Here is a 23,491-nt window from a genome sequence, read left to right on the forward strand (position 1 = left end):
CTCTCTCTCTCTCTCTCTCTCTCTCTCTCTCTCTCTCTTTCTGTCCCTCTCTTTGTCCCTCTACCCCACTTGCTTGCTCTCTCTGTCTCTCTCTAAAACAAAACAAAACAAAAACAAGTGGCAGGCAGGATTTGGCCCATTGGGTATACTTATTCCTATTTTAGGGGACTGTCCCTAAGATATAGGGCCATTCCTTTGGTTAGAAAAATCAGTTAATTTCAGCCAGAGGCAGGCTGATGTGCCAAACTAGGCATTTAGAATGGCAAGTAACCTACTCTGTGTTTATGTTGGTATGTGATGAGTGACATGGGTCTAGCCATTGTTATTAAATGGCCATTACCCCTGTAAAGTCTCCAGAGACCAGGGGATACAGCATTCCCTTTACAAAGAAAAGTAACCTCATTTCCTCATTCACCACATTTTGAAAAGAGAAACAGATATTTATATGTGAAAATATATTCTTTTTCTATCTGATTGACTTGTAATTTGAAAAATATTTTCAATGGGAGAAAAGTAATCTTGAGGTTAGAGCTGTGTTTTGGGAAGAAGACCTCTCAAATGCTTTTGACACTCAAACAGTGTCAAAGAAGACTTTTGCAGTATTCAAGGGTGACCGGCCACAGGAACTTTGCAAGGGCTCTTTGTCCCTTAGTTGTTTCTGCCAGGGAGAGGAAGTGAGGGCAGGACTGAACCTGGTAGCAGGTACCCAGGGAAAGTGTGGTGGCCCGAGACAAATATAGTGTCTGACTACAGTATATAAAAGGAGCAGATGGGCAAATGGGCATGTTTCATTCTCTTTTCCTGCCTTCATTAACTTGACTTCAGTGTTTTCTTCTTCTTTCCCTGCTATTACCCTCTGTGAAACAAGGTGAAAAGACAGAAATTGAGGTGGAATTTTGTGTGTGTGTGACAGACAGTCCTAATGGGCCGGACTTCCTTATAATGTCCATTCTACTCATAATCACCATGGCTATCTTGTCCAGGATAGGAAATTACCAGATGGCAGTCATTCAGAGAAGCGCAGACAAAAGATGAATTTCAAAGTTCACATTGACCTGATGAATCAGTTTGACTCTTAGACATGTGACAAACTTGGGGGATTTCAAAGAACCCTGGAGAATCTCAGCAGTTTAAAATCTTATATGGGGAACACAAATCCCTCTGAGGTACTGATAAGACCTAAAGATGGCCTTCCTCACACAAATGTAAAAAAAACATAACACACTTTCAAACATATTACATACAATTTCAGGGTTTCATGGACTTCCTTTGAACTTTCATTTTTGGAACCCAGGTTGGCTATGTCTGGTCTGGTTTAATTCTCTAAATGGTCCAAGAAAGTTAAGACATGTGCCCAGGCAAGGCCTTCTCTTAGTTCAGATAAGGAGATAATGCTGTCTAATATGAGTTATTTTGAATTGCTGCACTTAGTATTAACTAGAGAAATGTTTTTTCACTTCATAAAATTCATACAACTTACACTTGCCCACATTTAAGTTTTTATTTGTATATACAACTATAATACAGAATTCAACCCACAGTTTTAGGCACCTCAGAAAGGATTTAAAGGTAGTATTTTCTCTTTTTTAAGCACCAACTTATAAAAACAACTTTTATTTTTTAGTGTTTTATTTATTTTTAAGAGACAGCAAGCAGGGGAGGGGCAGAGAGAGGGGGACAGAGGATAGGAAGTGGGCTCTTTGCTGACAGCAGGGAGCTGATGTGGAGCTTGAACTTAGGAACCCTGAGATCATGACCTGAGCCAAAGTTCAGATGCTCAACTGACTGAGCCACTCAGGCACCCCTAAAAACAATTTTTAAACAGAGAAAAATTGGGGCGCCTGGGTGGCTCAGTCGGTTAAGTGTCTGACTTCAGCTCAGGTCATGATCTTGTGGTTCATGGGTTCCAGGCCTGCGTCAGGCTCTGTGCTGACAGCTCAGCCTGGAGCCTCCTTCAGATTCTGTGTCTCCCACACTTGCTCTCTCTCTCTCAAAAATAAATAAACATTAAAAAAAATTTAAACACAGAAAAGTAATAGAGATGTCCTAGAAGCTTTCGTATACATTACATTTACCAAAAGCAAGAAAAGATATGTTCATATTTGGTGACACTAATTAATGGTTTCTTAAATACAATGTAATTGATTTTTTATATTTCACCTTTTGGGAGATCCAAAAATGCTTTATGTGTGTAAAAGTCTCTGAATTGTAGCTAAACAAAGAAAGAATAAAAGAAAGCAGCTTTCCACAGAATTCAAATTTAAGGAAAGTTGGACAAATGTTGTCCATGGGCTTAAGTGCGTGCATAGGTGAAATCAGTAACAGTTCTGAAATGGCTACATTTCAAGGCAAAACAGACACTATTTAGTCTGAAATGATACATTCCCAAATTTATGATATCCAGTAGAGCTGGAAGACCCAATTTAAGCAATTTAAACGGTACAATAAGAACTGTAAAGTACTTTCTCTTCTTTCTTGTTTACTCCATCATTTTAATGGGAATCTAAAATTAATTAGAACGATGTCACCAAATCCTTTACTTTTAAAATTCCTCCATTTAAGAGGAAAAGACTTTCTTTGGGACTTATAGTGCTGCAAGTGAGAGAATAAATTATTTTCTAGTTTAGTGGCATGAAGTTTGTATTTAGCATTAGCTGTTTGCCAAATTTCTAAAGGGTATATCCTTAGGATATGTTGAAAATAATTCTCTATGCTTAAATTTACACATAAAATAAAAATAAACAAGGAACTTTTCAAAGAGGTTAGTTTAATGCCCTGTTGCTTGCCTTCCTTTAAATGTACTCGCAGCAGGAAGATTTTCTTTTTTCCTGTAATTTTGCAGCGGAGGAAATTTCTTCTCTTCCCCCACAAATGCCTGGTGGTAATACTTGTCTTCCTTCATGGGCTGGATGCCTAAGCACTTAATTGTTCATTCTCTACAGAAGAATCACTTTGCCTAACAATGAAATGCAACTACCTCTAGGGTAAAATGTAGCAGCTGTTGGAAGGCATAAACTCAACTGCACACCAGTGTGGGGCCTGGCAGGAAAAATGCAAACTCAGTTGCCGGGGAGGGAAGGGATTGGTGGTCTACACGCAGTGGGTCTTTACTTCTAGCAAACCTGGCTTTGCCCCCACAGCCATTCTCACTCAGCTCAAATCACCCTGTCATAACTTGGTGTTTCCTTCCTCCTCTGATCTTCACAGGGTTAGTCTTTGTCTTTTCTGCCAGTTTCCCTCCCTCTTTTCCAGTTAATTCCCCTAATTGTCTGCTATTGTGTTCAGTAATTTGCGATTTCAAGTCAGCTGTCAACCAGAGTTTTCTGTTCCATCTCTGGAATTAATCTTGACATTTTGGTCCCTCTGTGCGAGGTGAGGGAAGTTCTTTAATATGCTGAGAGAAGAAAGAGGTGCTGAGGGAAACCGCTGGGCTGCCTTGGGCTGGCAGCTCTGTGTGGATGGAGGCCTGGGATAGAATGTAGGCTCGCAGAGCTTTCTAGTTAATTTGATTTAGTCATACGACCTTTGTGACTCAGCCAATTGCAGGAAAAATTAGCCACACATTCCCAGGCTGGAGGCTTTTTACCAGTGTGTCCAGTTAACAGCAGTGAAATCTCTACCATGGGTAAGAATGCAGGGCTTCTCTTAAATTCACCTTTTCCAGAAAGCCCTCTTAAGCCTCCTCAGTATAAATTTCCTTCTCTCTTCTCAGCACTTCTGTGAATTCCATTCTTTATACTTGGCAACTCATCACACATAACCTTGTAATCCTGTGGCATTCCTTCTATTAAACCCTGCAGGAGAATCCTGCATGTGAAGAATGGCTTACCCTCTTATCTCCTAAATTTCACTTACATCTTTTTTTTTTTTTTCCACCTGCAAAATGCTTTATTATTTCCATTTGATCCACAGCTTGGGCAAGGGCTCCAGGGTGGTTAAAAAGCTGCCTGGTAGCTGCAGGGAGGGATTAGGCAGAAGCTCAGACACCAAGAAGATACCAGAGAGACCTTCTAAGGCTCCTAGTTGTGCTTGTGGATGAGCCTTTCAGGGAGATCCTCGCCCAGCCCACAGCCTGTGGAAGTAAGTCAGGTGGTCACCATCTTCTAGATGAGTTTCCCCTCCTTATCTAAGAAGTGGTTCTCCAGGCACTCAGGGAGTCTGCACAGGCAGAAACCAAGGCATGCAGATCCGAAAGGGCTTCGTTCAGTTTCTTCTCTAGATCCGTGTTGGCTTCCGTGGTGTCCACTCATCTTGGGATGGTTTCTGCATGTCCTGGAAGACAGTGGGCTGCCACCACTGGTTTTTCATCTTAAAGAGATGCTGGGCACTCTGGCTCGAAGTGGCCCACAACCTCCACAGCCGCATCATGGTAGTAGACGTAGAAGTCCAGAAAGAGGTAGGTGTAGGAGGCTCATAGATGCATGTTGACCAGGTAGTTGATGGTGGCTTCTATCTCTGTGGAACAATTCTGATGAATCTGGGAGCTCATGGGGGGTAGGCAGTAAGGAGCTAAGCTTAAAGTATGGTGTGGACTGGTCCCCAAGGGTGGTAGTGATGAGGTTTTGGGGTGATAGTGGGGTGGTTCGGAGCCGACAGCCAAGAAAGAATTCTTAAAGACATCTTTGGTGCAAAAAGGTGATTTTATTAAAGCATGGGGACAGAACTCATGGGCAGAAGGAGTTGCACCGGGGTTGTGACTTGTAACTGATTATATACCCTCAGGTTGGGAGGGTGTCAGAGATAGAGTAAGTCTCTTAGGTATTTTGGAAGCAAGGTTTGGAAGACCTTGAGGGGCTAGCTGTGTTAGGAAAACACTGTTACTATTTGGTAAAACCTCAGTCGTGAGACCCTTCAGATGTATATCAGGGGGCCATAAGCTTGGAGTATGATTGCCAGCATATCTCCTAGGGGAGTTGAGATAAAGGAAGTTTCCAAAGGAATTTTTATATGTTAAAGTAGATTCACTGGTCCCTGGGGCTGGGGGGTGGGAGGGGAGGGTCAGGATAATGTTAAGCCAAGATTCCCTTTTGCCCCTAACAAAGTGTTATCATCCAGGCAGCTGAGATCCTAGAGGAAGGTCACTATGCCTGTTTGAAGGACTTGTCACTGGGCTGAGGGCAGTAAGAGAATTTAATTTTGTGTTTGCTTTAGTTTCCCACATTACCATGACAAACACTTAAACTCCTTTCCTTTGTTCTTGGGTAGCCAGGAGTGTCTGAGGAATATCACACCTATTCTACTGGAAGGTGGAGGGAGTGCTGTTAGCCTGTACTTTGCACTCAGCTTGCTTTATGCTCTCTCATCAGTTGGAGTCTGGAAGAAGGGGTGTCCCTGGGTCTGTTCAATCCAAACATTGAAGCAAGAAAAAGACTGGGGACCCTTGTATGCCCCCTTTTTTTTAACTTGATGGTTGCCAACACTACCATGGCTGTGTACAGGACCGCATTCCCTTTACCCCTTACCCCCCTGCCATCTTCCTCCATTTCTTCCTCTACCAATCATAAGCAGCCTTTTTCTTTATTTTTTCCTTCCTTCCTTCCTTCCTTCCTTCCTTCCTTCCTTCCTTCCTTCCTTCCTTCCTTCCGCACAGTGAATTAAATAAACACTAATGGAGAACAGCAAGATAATATGAGGGGAAAAAAAAAAGACTTTCCAAAATTTGAGCCAATCACACACTGCTTTAAAAAAAAAAATGCTTAGGGGCGCCTGGGTGGCGCAGTCGGTTAAGTGTCCGACTTCAGCCAAGTCACGATCTCGCGGTCCGGGAGTTCGAGCCCCGCGTCAGGCTCTGGGCTGATGGCTCGGAGCCTGGAGCCTGTTTCTGATTCTGTGTCTCCCTCTCTCTCTGCCCCTCCCCCGTTCATGCTCTGTCTCTCTCTGTCCCAAAAATAAATAAACGTTGAAAAAAAATATTAAAAAATAAACAAAAATAAATAAAAATAAAAATGCCTCCACTTTATAGTTCCTGGCCTAAGTCCCTTGCTTTCTAACCTGCAAACAGAGATAAACAGCAGCGTGGAGCCCGAGCCCCCTCTTAGAGATAATGGACCCTTCTGAGATGGACACAGGAGAGCATGATTTCTACCCTCAGCCTTTTTAGGATTTACCATTTTACTTACGATTTTGTGATTACAGTCCCGAGAGATAGGCCACTTCCCCAGGTAAGAAGTGTATCCCCCTGCCTAAAACCCACATAGACAGAACAAGCTTTTCTCAATGCATTTAATATAATTTGTTTATTCTCCCAACTGGATGATTTTTTTTAAACTTCTACAGCTCTATCACAGTGAAACTCCTACAGTAGTCACTAAATACTCATGAACTGTATATGGAATTCTTCTTTCAACATTTATTGAGTCTTTGTGCGTTTAATGGCAGTGATTGTCAAAAAGAAACATATTTTAAAGTTCTAATAATGTTAAGCAACTGTATTTTAGCTTTGTGATTACATTAGAGTGGAGATGCAATCTTTCTTCTGCACATATTGAAGTAAGTGAATGGAATACATCAGCGTTTATGTGGACAGGAATGTCACTTAGCAAACAGTGTGCCTGCTGATTGACGATGGCACCTACATCTCCCTGTCTTCTCTCCTTTCCGGTGGCTAAGCCTGAGAAACACACACGGAAACAAAACTGGAGCTGGCTTTATGCTGCCAAATGTTGATATTCCTTCCGCAGGCTGGTTTTAAAGTCCTAGACATTCAAATACCTCTAAGTTAAAGTTGATTTATCCCCTCAACCTTAAGGGCTGCAGTGTTCCAGAGCAGTCATGACCATACAAGCTTCTCTAGTTAACTTACTCCCCAGGTAATTGATTTGATCACATGGCTTTATGTATCGGCTCTACAAGGCAACTCTATTTATATCTATGGCCTGTATCTCTCCCTAGAACTACAGACTCCTATATTCAACAGTTTACTAGAAAACTGTATTGGGATAACTGATAGACTTCTTTTTTTTTAATTTATTTTTTTAACATTTATTTATTTTTGAGACAGAGAGAGACAGAGCATGAACAGGGGGAGGGTCAGAGAGAGAGGGAGACACAGAATCTGAAACAGGCTCCAGGCTCTGAGCTGTCAGCACAGAGCCTAACACGGGGCTTGAACTCATGGAGCGCGAGGTCATGACCTGAGCCGAAGTTGGACGCTTAACCGACTGAGCCACCCAGGCGCCCCTAGACTTCTTAAGCTTAATATGTTTAAAACCATATTCTGGGTTTTTGCCCCAAACCTGGTCATCTTCCTCCAGTTTGCTTTATCGTAGTTCCAATTTCTCAGATCATATTTGGAGTTATATTACACTATTCTCTCTAATACCCCACATCCCTTCTGTCTCAAACTCTGTTGGCTTTACTTTCAAAATATATCCAGAATTTATATGCAAAATATGATGGATTCACACTTGGCATTTATGGAGCAATGAAAATAAACCAATATATCTATAGTAGCAGTATGGATAAATCTCACAAAATACAATATTGAAAGAAGCCAGATACATAGGTACATAACCTATATATTTTATTTGTATAAAGTACAAAAACAGGCAAAACTAACCTATGCTATCAGATTGCCCTTGAAGGTTAGTGACTGGAAGGGGTTTCCAGATGTTTAGTTTGTGGTAATTTATCAAGCTGTATGTGATATGTATACTTCTCTATATGATACTTTAGTATATTGCAGGGGTGGAAAAGTGTTTCCTTCTTCCTATGGTCTTTTAGCTGTTAATTAAATTGACATAAAACAGATTAACAGAGAAAACAAATTTTGTATGTATGGGAGTCTCCAATATAGTCAGGCAATTGAAGCTTACATGCCATCCTAAGTTAAGGAGAAGGGGCAGGAGGTCTGAGCCTTAAAAGGGAAGGAAAATAATTCTCAGGAAGATGGGAAAGCCAAATGTTTGGTAAACAAATGTTTACTACACCTGTCCTAGACTTTTAGTGGTTATCTTTGGTAATAGTGCTCCCTCTCTAAATTCTTAGAGGAATTTAGGGGAGGTTAAAAACAAACAAACAAACAAACAAACAAAAACAAAAAACAAAAAACAACTCCTCCTGAATCTTTTGGGCCTTTATTGTCTTTAGTTCAAAATAATCCACATGCCAAGGTGACACATTTGGGGAGGCTTGTTCTAAGCCCCTTCAATATGATATTTCTATAAAAATAATATGGGCAGGCACCGTTTCCTTTCTAGTCCAAACACCATCATTTCTTGACCAGATCCTGGAAGTGGCCTCCTGTCTGACTCCCTTGCTCTTGTACACTCTGGCTACAGTGATCTTTTTAATATGTTACTCAGTTTATATCATTTTTGTTCAGAAGCCCCCAGGGCTTTCTGTTATTCTCAAACTAAAGCCAAAGGCCTTGCAAAGCCCCCATATGATCCATTGCCCCAAACTTTCTTAGTTGCACTTTGTCTTTTTCCCTTTCTCAGGGGGCCCCAGTCACCCTGGCCTGACATTCCTTAATGCTCACCTCCACTCTGCCTCAGGACATTTCTGCTGTCTTGCTTCCTTACCTTAAGGGCTCCATCCCTGTACATACTCCTTCTGTTCTCTGCTCCAGCGTTTCCTTACCAGTGAGGCCTTCTGTGACCATCCTGTATACGGTATCACTCCTGCCACTTCCCAGCCGCCTTAATCTACCCATAGTTTTCTTACAGAAATATTGCCATATGACAAATTATATATATATATATATATATATATATATATATATATATTTAATGTTTATTTATTTTTGAGAGAGACAGAGACAGAATGTGAGTGGGTTAGGGACAGAGAGAGAGGGAGACACAGAAACAGAAGCAGGCTCCAGGCTCTGAGCGGTCAGCACAGAGCCGATGCGGGGCTCGAACTCACGAGCTGTGAGATCATGACCTGAGCTGAAGTCGGACGCTCAACCGACTGAGCCACCCAGGCACCCCTATATTTTTAATTTGTTTATTATGTTTCTATCTTTCTAAAGTGTCTGATCCATGAGGGTAAGGATTTGCGGTTTGTGTTCATCTAGCAGATTTCTTCCTGAATCTTTAGTGTCTGGAGGAGGCCTGGCACATAGCTGGACCTCTGTGAATATTTGCTGAATACATTAAAGCAAATGTGGGACAGGTGCTCTGTGTGAAAAGAGCTACAATACTTCAGTGTTCCCAGACCTGGTATTGCTAATGCTGTGAGTATATCCCAAAGCAAAAAAAAAAAAAAAAAAAAAAAAAAAAAAAAAAAATCAAAATAGCAACTTGCATGATATTGTTGACATGCTCTATTCAGTTGTCTTACACAAATGCTTAACTAAAGGAAGAACTCAGCTAGATGCTTCTAAATGGGGGGCTAGGGATAGAAGATCTCCGACACCTGTGAGGAGTGTTTCTGTGCACATTCTCCAAGGAAATATATTGCTACTGATGGAAGACATCTTATCCCACTGTGTTGAAATATGAAAATATCTGAAAAGCACTAGCAAGTGTTTCTGTATGATTTACTGCCTATGAAAAACAGATGACCATGTGACTTTGAAACCATATTTAAGTAGAAAAGCAGAACAGAGAACAACAAGTAAGCATGGATTGCTGTCTTTAATTTTATTCACTGAGATTAGCAGAGGTAGAAAGTATAATTTCATTGGGTTATAAGTTTTAGTTTTGGTCCTAAATACAGAGCCTCCGTTGGCATATTTTCATTTGGAAAATTGTTTTTTTTAAATTTTCTTTTTTAACGTTTTTTTTTTTATTTATTTTTGAGACAGAGAGAGACAGAGCATGAATGGGGCAGGGGCAGAGAGAGAGGGAGACACAGAATCGGAAGCAGGCTCCAGGCTCCGAGCCATCAGCCCAGAGCCCGACGCGGGGCTCGAACTCACGGACCGCGAGATCGTGACCTGAGCTGAAGTCAGACGCTTAACTGACTGAGCCACCCAGGCGCCCCTGGAAAATTGTTTTTTAAAACATTTAATACACATAATATAAATATAAATTAATTATATAAGATATAATTATATAAAATATAATTAAACACACCCTACTTTAAGATTTACTGTTGATACATCCAGCTTATTTTCACTTTGTAGAGGTAATAAATTAAGATTTTTTTTCTCTTGAAGGCATGGAAGAACTAGGCATTTGTTCCCCAAAAAAGTTGGCAGATGAAGACCACACTTTAATTATTGTAATGGAAGACTCTCCTTAGCTACTTTATCAATACACTAAGGTTGCCAGCCAAGAGGTACCTGTTTCACACAACACCAGAGAACTTCCCAGAGGGATAACATCCTGTAGATGTTTGATTGTGATACTTAGTAGCATGTTTCCCAGTAAGTTTCTTAAAACAACTCTCCAACTAGACCCCTTTTGCTCACTTCCCAGTACCTATTAGGTTTAATTTCTCACTATTCCTCCATCCCACAACCCATCATCACCAAAGAAATTTGATCCCTCCTGCTTCTGAACTCTGTACCCACTGTGGAATTTTGCTTTCTCACCATCAGGTGTCCATCTTTTTCTTCAAGACATCAAATTACCTGCCGGACTCTATCCCTCCACATGTTTTGGCGTTATCTCCTAGAGAAAGTAACTCTATTCCTGCTTCTATGCTCCTCTCTCGTATTGAAATCTATTGCGATTTCTAAGAATAATAAACCAATAATACCAATAACAAATTAGACAACCTCCTTAAAATATTCCTTAAAATCATCTCAGCTTCGAGATAATCACTGACATAAGAGGGCCGCAATGTATATATGGAAGCATGCCTGCACACACTTCAGTGACCAGGGTATAAGAGCATACATGGTCAAAGTTTCCAGATATCAACACCCTTTTGAATATAGACATGGGTTGCATCCCAGCCCATCTGGACCCAAACTCATTTTGTAGCCTTACTTTGTCCATATTCAATAGGTCTTATCTAAATGTAAAAAAAAAAATCAGAACAACATTTTAAAAAGCTGAGGAATTTGAGACGGCACAAAGTACCAGGGAATGAGGAGTATGCCAGATTAAAAATTTTTTTTGATATTTATTTATTTTTGAGAGAGACAGAGACAGAATGCAAGTGGATTAAGGGCAGAGAGAGAGGGAGACCCAGAATCGGAAGCAGGCTCCAGACTCTGGGCTGTCAGCACAGAGCCTGACGTGGAGCTCGAACTCACGAGCTATGAGATCATGACCTGAGCTGAAGTTGGACGTTCAACCGACTGAGACACCCAGGTGCCCCTGGAGTGTGCCCGATTTTAAAGTGCCAGAGGGAGAATGGCAAGAGACGCGGCTCATCAGGAGCATGAAGGTAAAATCACAAAGGATGTTGTAGCCATAGTTAAGGAGTTTACTTGGTAGCATGTGGCTTATGAGCACATTTAAATAATTTCTGAGCAGGACAGTGACCTGATTTTGCATGTTAGCAGAGCCTTTCTTGCAGCATAATGAAGGATGCATCCCTGGGGGGGCTTTGGGGAGGGTGAGGAAGACAGGAGGCACGACAAACACTAAGGGGTCTGTCTGTTCAATAGTCTAGGTAAAAAGTGATGAATGAGGGTTGCGTCTATGGCTGCACTGGTGATGCAGAAAAGGGCAAACATGCACTTTGTTATGGTAGGAATTAAAAGCATGTGGTGAGTGGAAATGGGGAGTAAGGATGATTGGGAAATAGAAGCTTCTGTTTTGGCCAGCCTTGAATTCTGGAGCCATCTACCAAGACTTTGATTGTGAAGCGAGAGATGGAGCTTCTGGGAAGGTGGCAGAGTAATGTTTGGAGATGTGGCATTTGACATGCTTCTTGAGCATCCAGACAGAGATGCCCCAATAGGCACAGGGCCCTGGAGCTCAAAAGCTGTTTGGGCTAGACATGCAGATTTGGCAATCTGTGCTGAAAAGGTGGGAATTTAAACTCCTGGGAGGAAGGAAGCCAGTTAGGGAGAACAGATCACCTGAGAAGATAAAAGGGCTCCTCACTGAATGTCTACATATGGGAAAATGTGCTTCTGGATCAGAGAATACAAATGAGAATGGTAAATCGTGTTTTTGTAGTCCTCTGCATATCAGCAGTAGCCAAAATCAATAGTGGATGCAATATCGTAGGTAGCATTTGTAGAAGGAGAGTAATAAACTGAGGCATAATAACTGTTGATTAAATAAATGACCTTCAAGCATCTTTTGCAAGTCACTTCAGTGTAATGTTAGAAACACAGTTTGGGTGTGACTTTTTAATTAAATTGTTTAGGAATCAGTTTGTAAGACCAGAGATTTATTACTGGAACCAGGTAAACTGTAAATAGAACTATCTGTTAGCTATCACTGTACCCATCCACAGGTCTTTTGTTACTTCTTCAGCCTCCAGTTTTGATTGAGATAAGAGTTCATTGCTCCAATCATTCTTGTGATGACTTTTAATGCCTCTAATGTCAGATCATTAATTACTACAACCTGTTAATATGCAATATAAGACATATTAACCACTTGTATATAAGACATTAAAAATAGGGCTAAAAACTTATTTTTATTTGACTTGTTTCTAAGAAATAGACATTGTGAAATATTTAGCAGTACATTTAAAATTTAGAGAATGAATATTGGCTGGACCTGATTGATTAAGCCTTTTATATACGTATTTTCTAAGAATTGAATGAGACTTCTATTTTGAATTAATGCAAATCTGCAAATATCATACTTTGATTCATTGTTTACAAAATATCCATTGGGCAGAGGCTTAAAATTAGCCCAATACAATTACTGGTAGAATTGAAAACTATTTAATATTTCAGCCTCAAACTTAATCATTAGACATATAATAGGACATCAGAGATCTGTTCATTGGTTTTCACTGGATATTGGGGTATTAATGGTGAGAAGGTCATAGTTTGGGCTGTGGACACCTAAGAATCTCATGAAGTCATAGAGACCCCAGAGTTAAACCTGGGTTCTTTTTCCCATCCCTGTCCTAAATTTCTTCAAATGGTCCTTTTTACCTCTGATTTCTTCCTCTGAATTCCCAAAGTTCTGTAAAATAAAGAAATGGTACTTGCTTATAGAGTTATGTCAATAATGCTAATGGGTCAGGATAATGTTTTGAGATATTAATATTTGTTTCATTCTGCTTGTATCTTCTCTCACAAAGTGATTAGACCTCTGTGGTTTCTTCAGGAGTAGTGTGATTACTTAGCGATGAGGAATTTTTTTTCTTTTCTTTTTTTTTTTTATGAAAACATATACTCCTTTAAGGAATCATAATGATGGGGAGGAAACAAAAAAAGAGGAAGAGTAGTACCTTTGAGAAGAGGAAGTAGAAAGGAGTACTCTTCTGAGAAGCAGACAGAGGAATGTGCTCCCTAGAAAGACCAAGCCAGTGACCATGCCTTAGCAGGACCACAAAGGGACATGCCCTCAAGGTGTTCCTCGCTGCTTCAGATTCCCAGCATTTGTAAAGATGTAGGCCCATGTGAAGTAAGGGATCATGTGTGATGTGAACCATGAACTGGCATCATTCTTGACCTTATGCCAGAAGCCCCTTTTCAGGTGTGGTAAAGACACCCGTATTGTTTGTAATTCTAAAGAGGGAGTGGAGAGGAGTGGTCTCCTGAATTCACAATTACATTTTTTAAGAGCCAGATTTAAATAAAATTAAATAATGGCACATTTTTACACAGTGTAGTTGTAGATGTAAATTTATGCTATTATAATTCTTTTATTTAGCAAAAAAAAAAAAAAATGCTCGTATCTGGCCTGTTTTCCTAGCTCTAGGAATGTAGTCTTGTATATGATTAACATGCTTCCTACTCTCACTGGCCTTGTAATGACAGCCAGTTCTCCATGGGTTTCTCAAACTTCTGCACATCTTGTGAACAGAGCTCCTGAGTGCCCTTTGTATCAGACTTTTATATAGTAAACAGCCTTGGAAATAAAGATGGCATCTCCCTTTGGACCCAAGGGTAAGTTTGCTTGCATCCTTAGAAGGCAGAGATTGTATCTCCTTTCAGACACATCTGGCAACCACCAGTTCTCTGTATTCAAGAATTTGTTTTTTGTTTGCTTTGTTTTTTAGATTCCACGTATAAGTGAAATCATGTGGTATTTGTCTTTCTCTGTCAGACTTATTTCACTTAGCGTAATGCCCTCCAGGTACATTCATGTTATCACAAATGGCAAGATTTCATTCTTTTTTATGGCTGAGTAATATTCCATTGTATGTAGGTACCACATGTTCTTTATCCATTCATCTATTGAGGGACACTTGGGTTGTTTCCATATCTCAGCTATTGTAAATAATGCTGTAATAAGCATCGGAATGCACATTATCTTTTTAATGAGTGTTTTTGTTTTCCTTGGGTAAATGCCTAGTAGTTGAATTACTATTCAGAAATACTGAATCATATTTCTTTTTTTTAATGTTTATTTATTTTGAGAGAGAGAGAGAGAGGGAGAACTTGAGTGAGGGAACTGTAGAGACAGAGAGAGAGAGAGAGAGAGAGAGAGAGAGAGAGAGAGAGAGAGAGAGAATCCCAAGCAGGCTCCACATTCAGCATGGGCAGAGCCTGAATCGGGGCTGGATCCCACAGCCATGAGACCATGACCTGAGCCAAAATGAGATTTGGACACTCAACTGATCCACCTAGGCACCCATGGATTGTATTTCTATTTTTAATTTTTTGAGGAATCTCCATACTTGTTTCTATAATGTTTACACCAATTTACATTCCCATCAGCAGTGTATGAAGGTTCCTTTTTCTCCACACCCTTGCTAACACTTGTTATTTCTTTTTTATTTAAATGCTGTAATATTGTATTTCTCTGTCCCATATGCAACTGATGCAAAGACTGTGATATTTTGTGTGTGACTCAGAACCACAATTTGAAACAGGAAGAGCAGCAAAAAATAGACATTCAACATAGTTATGAAAGAATGCTTCTCTGTGTAAGAATCTATTGCATTAATGCTATCTCAGGGGAAGGATATGTTAATTAATTTGTCTTATTAGTGAAATAAATACTCTCCTTCAAATATCCTTGCTCTCAAGAGAAGTATTTGTTTCTAACAACACACAAGAGTTCTTAGCATGTGGGCAAAATTGCCTTTCATTTCGACATTGAATAATAGATAGGGAAAGGGTTTCTCTGGGCTCTAAAAAAAAGTCTACTTAGGGTTATACGTTCCACTGTGTCAGCACTGAACACCAGATCCCAAGTGACAGGGATGCCCATCTGTTCTTTAATACATTTATTTTGTGTGTGTGTTTGTGATTTTCGAGGCCCTCTAAAGGGATCCTGGACAGGGGCCCTTCTCATCACTGCAAGGATAGAAACAGACCTTGTAAAATAGAAGACAATTAGGTATGGGATCTTTCTGAAACTTAAGAAAGCTTTTGATATTATAATCCCATCAGCAACTGTTTAAAAATGGTTAAACTATGCCCAGGTTGGTGATAAACTTATAGATATATGCTTCCCCTATCCCGGCAAAAAACCAGAAGTAAAAACAAAAGAAAACCAACACACGCACATAGTGATAACTAGCTCCAGACTTGGTGTGTATTAGATTGCCTTAAAGAGATATGAGGGACAGCAGGAACCAACAAGCCAGAGGTGGAGCCTACTGGGAAGTGGGACCTGCTGGACATGTGGTCAGAGCTGGATGGCCTTTCGCAGTCCCAGGGTTTCAAGCCAAGTAAGGAATCGTGTTGGGAAGAAAGATGCACACAGTGGCATCAGTTAGGTAATGAGAAATAGCTTCATTATAATCAAAGTGGGCTACTAAGCAAATGTAAGCTTCTTGCCTCTATATACTAAAAAAACATGCAATCCACCCAGGTTTTCTTTTATTCCCACCCTGCCCTGGAGTACTGAGTTAGCTGTCCTGGATAGTAATAGCAGGGGATGAGATGAATGTGACTCGTGAGGTTCGCAGTCCAGTGATGCATATTACATCGATCACTTTCAGTGTGATGTGCCTCTAAAGAAGGGCCTTCTTCCTCTTCTGATTCCATCTTTGATGCCAAAATTCTCATTAGGGTTATACATTATGTCTTTAAAAGATACCTTTCAAAATGCAAACAAGGTATCAAAAGTATAAAGCATTATTGATATCAGCTATTAATGCCAGGAGTGGTATGAAAGGGACTTCTTGCGCAAGTGTGTGTGTGTGTGTGTGTGTGTGTGTGTGTGTGTGTGTGTGTTTAAGTTTATTTTGCGAGAGAGTGCATGTGTAAGCAGGGGAGGGGCAGAGAGATAGGGAGCTGGAATCCCAAGCAGGCTCTGTGCTGTCAGCACCCAGCCCAAAGTGGGGCTGGATTTCATGAACTAAACTGTGAGATCCTGACATGAGTTAAAATCAAGAGTTGGATGCTTAACTGACTGAGTCACCTAGGTGCCCCTGGGCTTCCTGGTTTTATACCACAAAATATTTGAGGGACTAGAATAAGGAAGTAACTATGTGGTCATCTAGCATAAACTCAGGTTAGAGGACTGATAAGATGTGATAGAAAGTGGGGAGGCCAGCAGAAGCCTAGCACACCAGGCCCAGGTGGTTTGTTTAAAAGGAGGTGATAGTGTTTTTGTTTCTCTTGTTTAAAGGGAGACTTAACCAAGAAAGAATACCTTAATCCAACGGAAAAACTGCCTGTTTTTCTTGTGTGTATACATTGAAATCTTAATTTCCAGAAAGAATTTGTGCTGAGGAGTTACACATTTTTTTAAAAGATTGAATTAAATATGTTCTACTTTCCTTATTTGCAAAAATTAGTTTAGTAGATGCTTTAGGGTCACTGTTTTCCGGTGTGGACTTCATTAAAGAAAAGATCCTTAATCATTTATTTTTCTTTATATTTGCACTATTTACATAAAGGGTTTCTGCATTCTGTCTCACCGATACTAATATATCCTTTTTCTGATATATATAGTTCCCTGAAAGGAAGGAAATCTTTGTCGTTAACCAGTCTAGTCTGGCAGACCTCAAAGTGTGATCCCAAGGCCTGGAGCATCAGTATTAGCTGGGAACTTGGTTAGGAATGTATATTCTCTACCCCACCCAAAGCCTCCTGAACCAGATGCTCTGGGGGTGGGGGGGACTCAGCAGTCTGTGTTTTAACTAGACTCGCAAAGGATTCTGAACCATTGGTCTAGTTCAGCTCTTATGGTTCCAGATCAGGAAACAGGCTCAAAGCAAGATGACACTATCCTCCTACTTTTCAGATTCCCACCCTAGGGGTTTTGTCATTATATTGAGCTTCATGTCAAGAACACAGTTGTTGGTGTTGTGGTGGATCCTGGACTTTCAATCCTCCATAGACATTCCAAAGCTATCAGAACCTTCTAATGGTATAACAGGACATTTTTTTTCTCCTTTTCAATTTCCTACAATTTTTATTTGAAAATACAAAATCTTTGTAACACAGAAGCAGAATAGGAGATGAAGCCCTGGGGTAAAGAAGGTTCTGGTAAAAATCAACTAATTTATATAACAAGGCAAATTTTTTGTAATGAAAAGAAAGTCAGGCTTGAAAGAGTAGCAAGTTAACATGAGGTATCAAATTATGTGACCAAACTGAGACTTCAAAAGTGACTCAAAAGAACTCTGTATCACTAATTAAACAGAAGAGACAGAAAATATCTAAAAATGAAAGCAAGTTTGAAAGCACCAACAAGAATTCCTAGAGATGGGAATTCTGAATAGGACTTTCAGGATGTCTTTCTAAAGCAAAGCATTTTATTAAGCAGATTCTTCCCAGGACAGTGGTGTCATTTGTTTTCACTCCCTGAAAATTAAAAGCAGTGGATTGGAGTCCTCAGTGAATCTCTGAATCTTCCAAGGTGATGAGGGCAAAGTTGGCGTGACAGCGTTGAAAACAGGCAATCTGATTTATTCTTGAAGGAGAGTGGATGAATGTCAGTTACATTATCCATTTTCATGCTCTCACCTTGTTGCCTCTTGTGAGCCACAGCCCACATTTGCAATCTAGTCCTTTGAGATTGGAAGAAGCAAGGAACACGTCTAGGCAGCTCCTGCCTGTGGTTTTGGCAACAGAAGGCTATTTGGGGGGGTCTTGCCTTTCGATTCCAATTCCAATTTCAATGTAATCTCAGACCTTATTTTTAACCCTGCCAGCCTCATTTCCCCTTTACTGATACGTGCTCATGTGTATCTAAATACTATATGAATATATTCCTAAATATGGGTCTAGGTGCTTTAATCCTGTCTCTTGCCAGGCTTCCCTTAATCTCATAACCAGCTGTTTCCTGTAGTATTGACCTTATATAGAGCTGGTCTCCACAGAGGCATACTGAAAAGGGACCTTCTTGGTATAGCTTGAGGGTTGTTCCTCTAAGAGCTCTCCTTGCCTTATTGTCCAGAAAGGCACAGAGAAATAAGCCATGTGGAAGATATTGTATAATAATCTCATTTTGTACAACCTATAAAGCTGCAGAAATTTAAAGCCCCCACTGTTTTACCGTACATAACAAGGATTTGGAGGCGTTAGTTGGTCTGATAGGTCTCTGGAACAAATATGAAGCTTAGAAAAGGAGAGAGCAAGAGAAATATTACTGTAGCTTTTAAATTTTTTTCTTAAAATTGTTTAGCATCATTGAACCGAAAGGAGCCTCAAATTCACAGTCTTAATGTCACATTAGCATATTCCTTTCATTTTATAAACTATATTTAATCTATTTTTCCACAGGGTTAAGGTAGTGATCATTATGAAAACATTTTTTTTTCATCTGTCATAAAGAAAGCAACATCTCAGACACAGATGTAGGTCAGTAGTCATGGTAATAACTTACTCTATGGAATGATGGAATAATGCCAGTTTTTCTTAGCAGGGAAAAGTTCAGGGATGTGGAACTGGGTAGTAAAGGAGAAATAATCATGGTCAGAAAGGCCAAATGACTGATACAGTTTTTCAGACATAGCACAGGGTTGTTTCCTGTGGAACTTCACATCCCCATGTGGATTAAACTCTGATTTATGTCAACATTGCAGATATTGCTAAATGTCATTACTCTCTCAAATAAAAGGCATGAGAGAACTTGTGTGGTGATTGGAACTCAAATTCAGAAAGATAATGCTTTTACAAGAGGTTCTAAAGTACTTTGGAAAGTTCAAGAACTTTAAGAATTTTGGGGAGACTTGGGATTTACATCATGAAAGAAAAGGCTGGGTTTCTGCTGCTTACCATGTGCCATGCTTATGCTAAACACTCAGGATTAAATGTTCCCTTTGTGTGTGTGTGTGTGTGTGTGTGTGTGTGTGTGTGTGTGTGTGTGTGTGTGGTGTTCACTTCATTTAGATACATGCACTTTCACCTATAATTTGATTCTGATTCCCTCTTTGAATGAAAACTGACTCCCCCATTGATTCTCTTTTGCAATTAGTTTTACCTCTACTTGTCACAGTCTCCACCATCCATCTCTAAAATGGGAAAATAAAGGAAATGCCAGCAAGAGTTGGCACAGATTAACGGTGGCTTCTCTCTTATAAAGGACTGGTTAGGGTCTTGGGGGGTTGAGGGGAGCCATCCAGCAGGTGCCAAAGACAGGTCCCTTCCACCTGCTGAAAGAGACAGCAGGCAAGGTAGATGGCAAGGAAGGAGGGGCAAGAGCACACTGAAGCTTAGGTTGGAAGAGAAGAAGTATTGGGTAGTCTGTACATTTTCTGATAACTTGCCTGTGGAAATCAAATTTCAGTCAGCAGACCGCTTGTTTGCTTGGCAGCTGTAGCTAATTATTATTTGGTTCTAATGTGATGCTGACCACTGATTGTTTGCATCTGGGCAGAAAAGCGCAGCTCATTTAGAAATGGTAGAAAAGGGTTAAGGAAATGGACTTAAATAAACTAGTCCTTGGAACGTTGAAAAATATTGTTGCTTCTAGATTAATATATCAGGGGACCTGTAAAGATATTTTAACCCAGCAATGCCTTACATCCAGATTTGTGCTTTTTGTCCCAGGAAAGACAAGAGTGGACTGTTTATTTATTAATTATAAGTTCTTTAGAGAAGCTGGAAAGGGTTTGAGAATGGTTTTTCTGTGTTTTAACTTATTTGAGGTGGCGGATTGTTTTCAAACAGGACAGGAGAGTGTATTGGATATCTCTTGTGCCCAAACTAATATTCTTCAACCTTTGTGGTAGCCAGCTTCCTACATATGTAACCTAACAGTGGGTGGCTTAGCTGCATTTACTTCCTCTTGCTTTCTGCCTTAGGGAACACTTCTGCCCCAGGCTTTCACAACTCTTGGGGGAAGCCATCTAGGCCTTGTTAGTCATGTATAAAGCTTGAGTTCCAAGTCATTGATGCCCCTTGACAAATAGAGGCACTAGACTCAATGGATAAGTGCTCTTTTTCTCCGCCTTGGCCAGACAATAATGACTTGCATGCTACATGTATTTGCAAAGGTTCCCAACAGTATCGAGTTCCAAATCCTCACTGTAGGAATCACCAACCATTGGGTTGGTTTTATCTACACCATGTTTCTCTTTTCCTTTAAACATTTTTTTTTTGTTTATGGGGGGGGGGGGGAGAGAGACTGCATGCATTCGAGTGGGGTAGAGGCAGAGAGAGAGGGAGAGAGAATCCCAAGCAGGCTCAGCACTGCCAGCACAGCAAGAATTGTGCCTGACACCTAAAAATGGTGCTCAGTAAATATTAGTTTTTATTATTGTTATCATCGGAAGCTAATTAGATTGAGTATCTTTCATAGTAAATGCTAATAAATATTGGAACAAGTTCTGTTCTAAATTATCACATCTGGCAGCAAAGATTATAGTACATAGCTTGGAAATATGTCACAGATTTCCTAAGGGACTTTTTTTCCAGGTGCAAAGGGATAACATCTTAAATATAGGTTACTGAAACACCAGTCAGCTTTTCACATGGATTATTTCTTCCTCTATTCACAGAGTGGAACTACAGGAATTAATTACTTCAAGAAAACAGTGATGTTGCTAAATAGGTAATGGGTTGTCAGATCATTGAGTGATTTTAGTCTAGTGTGCCAAATGTTACTTTTTTTTTTTTAAGTAAGCTCTATACCCAGCATGAGGCTTGAACTCATGACCCTGAGATCAAGAGTCCTATGCTCTACTGACTGAGCCAGCCAGGTACCCCACCAAATTTTACTTTTGCTTATTTTGTGATCCATCCTGGAGCCCTGGCCACTCATATTCTTGGACTGAATTACACCCAGTGTTACTGAGTGACTGAACTGCTTCTGGCCCACACTGTTCCTGTTAAGCAGCTGGATTATGGGTCTTTTACTACCCTCAGAGGGTTTGAAGAAAATGCTAATGAAGACTATCAGTACAGGAGTAGTTGGGAATAGAGGGTAAAGCAAGGAGTCTCAAATGTTGGCAGGAGAGACAGAGCTCGAAGATTACTTGTTTGGTAAAATATCTTCGTTACGTGACTTTTCATGTGGTCCTATGTATGTCTTGTCATTTTGGGTGACAAAGTGGTTTTTAAATTACTTTTAAGTATATTATCTTTTCTTTCCTCTTTCTGTTCTTAATGTGCATCAATAAGAAAATGATTATGTTTTAAAACCAACTAGATGAGGTGAGATAAATGGGGTAATAGCTTTGAAACATTTGAAAACTTAAAAGCTATACCAAACTAGGTTCTGTATGAATTCAATATTACGTATAATGTAATGATAAAAATGCATGCTTTATTGGTAATAGTGTTATTAGATTAGTATTTATACTGTCTTTTTCATGGAAAATTTTACATTCTATACTGTTAACATTATTTTCAAACAGTTAAATCTCCCTTGAATTATTTCCTTCCCCTATAGTTGATTTTAAGTTCTTCTTCTTCATTTATATTCTTTTTTGCAATGATAATAGATGCTTGATAAGTGCCTTAAACTATGGTCCCTTAGAATTCAGTTGTTCTTGCTAGAGAAAACATCAGGCAGTTTTGTTCCAACCATATATCTAAGTTTTGTTACAATTTACATGCCAGAGAAAACTCTGGCTAATTCAAAGAACTATTCTCGGCAGGCATATTTTATAGCATAGGGAAGAGACTAGATAATAATTGTTAGACTGATTCAAAAATAAAATGAAAATCTGGATAAAGATTACTAGACTCTTGACTAAGGGGCAACTGGCCATATGGTAACTTGATCACGTGTTTCCCAGACCAAGTTTTAAATCTGTTATCAAAAAGGTGTTTAAAAAATTATCAAGGGGTGCCTGGGTGGCCCAGTTAAGCATCCGACATTGGCTTAGGTCATAATCTTGTAGTCTGTGGGCGCGAGCCCTGCATCGGGCTCTGTGCTGACAGCTTGGAGCCTAGAGCCTGCTTCAGATTCTGTGTCACTCTCTCTGTCTCTTAAAAATAAATAAATTGAAAAATATCAGAAATGCTTATTTCCTTCCAAAAGCCACTTAAAAATTGCAATAATGTTTCCAAATTTAGGAAAAAATTTTCTTTTACTCTCCTGATTTTTTTCAGTCTATTTCTTTCTCTTATAGTGTCTATTCAGTCCTCACAGAAACTGTTTTATAAATTGGCAGCTTTTTAAATCCCAAGAAAGTATGCAATTTATTAACATGTACTAAACTGCTAGAAAAAAATCTACCAGATGAAGAAAAACAATAGATGATTTTGGTCTGTTTTGAGCAGAATCACGGTTACACGATCATATTTTATTATGTTTATACACTGTTTTTTTGGCTGCAGGCGTTTTTGTTTGTTTACTTTGTTTTGTTTTGGGGAGGGGGTTGTTGAGCAAATGAAAAGAATTATAGCAATAGGAACATACTTAAAGAAAATATATAGTTATTATTTGCAGTAGTTGAATTGTCTCTGGCAGCATTGACCAACTTTTTTTGTACTTCAAGGTTGAGACACATCTTGAAGTTAAGAGCCAGAGTGGGGCAATTTCAGTGGAATTTATAGTCTGATTTTAATCCATGTCATGAAAAGGGAATAGATTATCCTAAGGATTATAACCAACTCTTTTTTTTTTTTCTAAAGAATAAAATAAGGAAAACTTGTGCATGAGTTAAGACATCATTAAAGACATCATTGTCAAAAAAATTTTGGACACAAGTTAAAGCACTTTTGGGATAGTAGGGAAAGGATCAATTTTAAAGCTGATTTAAGGAGGGTGGCTGGGTGGCTCAGTCAGCTGATTGCATCCAACTTCAGCTCAGGTCATGTGAAACAGTTTGTGAGTTCCAGGGGCCCCCCTTCGGGCTCTGTGCTAACAGCCTGGAGCCTGCTTAAGATTCTGTGTCTCCCTCTCTCGCCCCTCTGCTCACGCTCTCTCTCTCCCTCTGCCTCTCTCTCTCTCTCTCTCTCTCAAAAATCAATAAACATTAAAAAAAGTAACCAATTTAAGGCAATTCCAAGAATGCCTCAAAAGTCTCAGTTTAAAGCAGCAGAAGTGTGGGGAAACCATGTAAAGGGAGAGGACTCTTGTGGAGTCTGGAAGAGTCAGAATGAGCTGAGCCATTAGAAAAGAGAGGGGTGAGATCCACATGACTAACAGGGCTAGGGAGG

At 39.8% G+C, this 23,491-nt stretch overlaps 1 protein-coding gene across 6 annotated transcripts in view; it reads left to right on the forward strand.

Moving 5' to 3' along the window:
* Positions 1-23,491, forward strand: part of CTNNA2 (catenin alpha 2) — a 1,116,872-nt gene that overhangs the window by 273,474 nt on the left and 819,907 nt on the right. The window lies entirely within an intron of this gene.

This window comes from Felis catus, chromosome A3, assembly GCF_018350175.1.
Source record: "Felis catus isolate Fca126 chromosome A3, F.catus_Fca126_mat1.0, whole genome shotgun sequence".
NCBI lineage: Eukaryota > Metazoa > Chordata > Mammalia > Carnivora > Felidae > Felis > Felis catus.